A 5262-nucleotide genomic window follows, 5' to 3' on the forward strand; every position below is an offset into this window, starting at 1 on the left:
TCAATCACACACACACACTCCCCGCGTGCATTTCCCCTACGCGTACCCGGGTACGCCGCCGCCGCCCACACCCGGCCACGCACGGCTACCCGCGCCCATGGGCCACCACGTGCTCACGCTAAAAAATAACGCGGCGGCTGCCCGCGCGTCGCTCCCTTCGTCCGCTACGACTCGCGCTATAAAACAGCCGTGTAAAGATGCGCGACCGCGGCGCGGCACGAGCACCACCAGTCGTGCTTGCCACCAACCCACAATGCCCGCCACCACGATAGCCGCATCTGCCACTGCCACAACCGCAACAACCGTTGCGTGATTATGCACGTGGGAAACCCGTGCATCTCACGGCGCAGCGCTACACACGACGAGGTAACCACCGCCAGCAGCAGCATCGCGTGCTTGAATTGCGTAAACTTGTTTTGTTTACCGTCGCAGCCGTTCGGAATCAACTAATTAGGCTGCGGCTGCGGAATACCCGCTCACCAATTTATCTCAACGCGCTACACGCGCGGCGCGTGCCGTGAGCGCCGCTGCTCCTGGACGCCCCCGTACGGGCGCGGGCGAACTACAACCGGCACCACACGATGCATAGGCTCACCACACCACGCACCCGTGAATTTAATGATCGAAGGACCCGTACCACCACACCACGCACTCGTGAATTTAATGATCGAAGGACCCGTACCTTAATTCCCAGGGTGATAGCACGTTACTGCTGCCCAAGCATGCGCGTCGAGCCCCGAGTGAACCCGCCCGTGCGAGCGCAATCACGTGGGTAAAATATCTCACCCGTGCGCAAACAAAAGAGCACTCCACCGAACAGCTGGAGGTAGATACAATGCACCCCCGAGATCCGATTCACAACACCTCGCCCTCCTCTCCGCACTCACAGAGACAACACGACACGGTTTATACTGTACTGACGATTTATTACCTACGAATAAACTAAACTGCGTGTTTACATTATGAGACCTCCTTTGCCAGTAACAAGATATAATAATAGGTTTTACCTTTTTAACTGGCACAAAAAACTGACACCTTTATTCAAGGCATCATGTTTGCAATAACCACAACACAAGCAGTCAAAATGCAAACAAAAGAGACAACTCTGATAATATGCACTGTCCTTGAATTTGGTTGGTCCACACCCGAGACAGCTTTTCTTAGAGCCTAGTCTCCACTGGTGTTGGACCAGAAGACGCCAAAAGGCGTACAACTCAAAAACAACGCACTATCAGAGTATTGAGGGCTCGGGGTGAGCATTTACATTATGAGACCTCCTTTGCCAGTAACAAGATATAGTAATAGGCTCTAAAGAAAGCCGTCTCGGGTGTGGACCAATCAAATTCAAGGACAGTGCATATTATCAGAGTTGTCTTTTTTGTTTGCATTTTGACTGCTTGTGTTGTGGTTATTGCAAACATGATGCCTTGAATAAAGGTGTCAGTTTTTTGTACCAGTTAAAAGGGTAAAACCTATTACTATAAACTGCGTGTGTCAGTGCGGACCAGCAGGCAGATCTAATCTATCTCTCTACGGTCTAATCCTCAAGTGGTCTGTCCCCTCTCCATTCACTCTCTCTCTTAGAACTCCCCCCTTTTGCCTTACCTCTCTCACTTACTCTTTGGTTCTATTCGGTAAAGTCACGTAGGTAAAAAATAAAATAACAAAAATCACGACGTTTCGGCCACAACACAAGTGGCCTTCATCAGGTGAAGGGCTCGTGTTGTCATGAGGACAGCGTTGGAGTGAAAACAGCCAAGCACAGGTCGCGTCCTTTAAGCTGTGTGGGAGGAAGCAAAACGCTTGACAAAGGAATTAGCATAAAAATGAGCACGATGTACGTAGGAGGTGCATGGGCCATGATGGACCAGGAGCGGGTGGGGACCATGACGGACCAGCAGCGGGGGGGGGGGGAGAGTGAGTAAGTAGAGTGAGTGAGTGGAGTGAATGAGTGGAGTGAGTGGAGTGAGTGAGTGGAGTGAGTGGAGGAAGTGAGTGGAGTGAGTAAGTGGAGTAAGTGGAGTGAATGAGTGGCGTGAGTGGAGAGAAATAAGCAGCTGTGAAAGTTTGGGATACCACTAGGTGAAGGGACCGTGCTGTCATGAGGACAGCGTTGGAGTGAAACAGCCGAGCCCAGGTCGCATCCTTTAAGCTGTGTGGGAGGAAGCAAAACGCTTGACACTTACTCACGGTTCGGCCCAGATGTGTGAAAGGTTGGAGAGAGACGCGGCTGTACCAAACTTTGGCTGGGGCTGGAATCCGGCTGTTCTACAACCCGTCACACGGACGGTCGAGAAACAGGATGGTCGCCCTCTGTCCTCCCTCCTCCAAGTCCCGAGCAAAAAGGCCCCCAACTTCTCAATCCCGTCCCTTTTTATTCCTAGGTTTGAACGCTTACCCGCCGCCCCCGCTCACCTCTGCCCCCCCCTCTCACGCCCCGCCCCCCCCTCTCTCATGCCCCGCCCCCCCTCTCACGCCCCGCCCCCATTGTCCCACCAAGTGCTTTGTCCATTCCATATTACTACTGCGGTGCATTATGGGTAGAGCCGTTAAACTCGCGGTGCATTGTGAGTAGGGCCGTTAAACTCGCGGTACATTATGGGTAGGGCCGTTAACCATGCGCCGCCCCGCTCCCCATCTGCCCCGCCAGTCCGTGTGTGTTTATGTGGGGGGGGGGGGCGAGCGCTGTGACGGGAGCCGGGTGACTTCCCCGCTGCAGCAGCACCGTTAGCACAGCGGCGGCCCCGGCCTCGGTGGAGCGGCTTCGCTGCCGTGACACCACAGTCACATTGGAGAAACCAGACGACATGTCTCGGACTGCATTCGTGAACACAAAGTAGACCTGAAACACGGTAGGACCAACACCTCGGCCGTGGCAGATCACTGTTATAATTCAGTAGGCTCACATGACATTGACTTCTCCAAGACAGAGGTTCTTTGCAAGCCATCTTTGCTACCATGAGAGATTCGTTCATGAGGCTATCCACATATACAAACACAGAGACAATTTCAACCGAGAAGATGGATTCTGGCTTAGCAATCATTTGAAGGATTTGATAAACCATTTCGGGTCTTAATTGATTGTTCACGCTTACGGTGGCTTTCAGACCGCATCTATTATTTTCGTCACCCCCTCCTCTTTTCCGAACATAGATGTACTCGTCCATCTGAACAAACTGCCAAATCGCTCTCCGTGGTGCTAACGTTAAAAAACGCGACTTTTTAAAAGTTCTTGCTGTGGTTTTCACACCTGATGATGATTGCTTGTATTTGCAGTCGAAACGTCGTGGGAATTTTATTGTTTTATATTTTAATTATTTTATTGTTTCCCTTCTACGTGACTTTACCGAAAGAACCAAGAATATAAATATAGAAATGTTATAACACTAATTGTTATAACAACACTCCTACAACATCAGAGTGCACACACATTAAATACGCACTACAAAGACAATAGTTTAAAGCGATTTGAAGCATGTTTTATTTTCAAAATGGAAATATGGCTTTTGAGGGGGTGGGGGCAGAGCTTTGTGACGTGACGTCATATTTGAGGGGGGGGGGTCTGAATTTTTGTGACGCCGTGTGACGAAAGGGGGGGGGCAAAAATCGTCCAAAATCGCGTGACGTCATTTATGGCCCCCGATGTCTATGCACTGCTGGATGATCGTAATATATGTTGAACTTCTTTCGCACTATACGTAGCCGAACCGTCTGGGAAGAGGGTTATTTGACCGTACGTCGTCACCCTGCTTAGTTTAGGGATGACCAAATTCCAAGATTTGTTGGGACTTTGAGTCCCTTTTGCCCAGTGAAGTAACGAGCGTGGTGGCAAGGGGTACATGACCCCCGCCCCTGGTGCCAAAGGCTATGAGTTGGGGCCCCTTGGACAATCACCACGAGATATGTTTTCAACAGTTTAGTATTGGAAGTAAGTTTTTTTTTACGTAAAGAAACGTAATGTGACGTAATATAAATCGATTTGAATGGCAGTATCTTGAGTAAAACAACTTTGGACATAGAACTCCGTTTCATCTTCAGGGTTATTTCGGTAAAGTCACGTAGAATGGAAATAAAATAATTAAAAAATAATTATTATAATTATTATTTTCTTTATTTAAAGTAATCATTATAATTATTCTTTATTATAATTATTCTTTTATTTCCATTCTACGTGGTGACTTTACCGAAAGAACCCAGAAGATGAATCCCTGCAGTCACGAAAGCTTTAAATCGATAGAACTCCGTTTGCTGTGATATTTATTGCATCAGATACGCGTCAATTATATTGCAATGATGTACTACTACCGAGCTGTATTGGCTGCATTTTGCGAACACGGAGCGCCCCTACAGTGTTAAATGTTCGAGACCGTGGGCGTAATGATGTGATTAGGCGAGAGGAGCCTCGATATATAACCTAACTCGGTGCGACCGTACGAGACAAATCAAATATTTGGGCCCCACCTGACCGACTGCCGCACACCCTGAACTGTTAATGTAGTTACGCCAACGATCATATGGTCTATCCACTGCTGGATGATGGGCTCCCCCAATGCCGTGTGGGGTCGGGGAGGGTTATTTGACCATACGTCATCATCCTTCGTTTAGGGATGACCAATTGTAAGATCTTTTTGGTGTCGATTCCGAAATCGATGGATGTCGTTCCCGTCTGACAAACGCTTTGTGTCATGTCTGTGGTTAAATATGTAGAGTAACAATATTGTAGTGGCAAGGCTCTGGTAGAGTCGCCCCGATTACGGGATGTCATAGAGGCTGGGACACAGGCCCACAACGATCCTACACGCGGTAAAGCCGCATCTGGCTCGGAGGGCATGCCGGACTGATAAGTGAAGAAAGTCATTGGTGGAAAATATTGGTCATGTCGCAAATACGAAATGGCCACTTCCTGTCGAATAATTTTACTGAGGTTGGTAAAATTGGAACCCTCACCTCACAGCCAGCAGCGTGAACTCTTAGCATACAGCATGGAGAAACATCAAAGTCAAACCCAAAAACCCTCTATTATGGTTGTTATAAAGAGTTCAAAATATATGAATGCTTTTTCTTACAGATACTTAAGATGTGGTATATTTAGATGCTTTATAAATGCAATTAATATTACTATAAATGGTATAAGTCATGCAGGTTACATCATTCAAATATTTACATATTGAAACAATTATTTTACAAGTACATAAAGTACTCACATGGGAGATCCACTGATAAATCCATTATAAAATGAGTCTCCTTATGCACGATGATCAG

The sequence above is a fragment of the Petromyzon marinus genome, chromosome 42 (genome assembly GCF_048934315.1).
Source record: "Petromyzon marinus isolate PM22_M1 ecotype Great Lakes invasive population chromosome 42, UKy_Petmar_22M1.pri1.0, whole genome shotgun sequence".
In the NCBI taxonomy this organism is placed as follows: domain Eukaryota; kingdom Metazoa; phylum Chordata; class Hyperoartia; order Petromyzontiformes; family Petromyzontidae; genus Petromyzon; species Petromyzon marinus.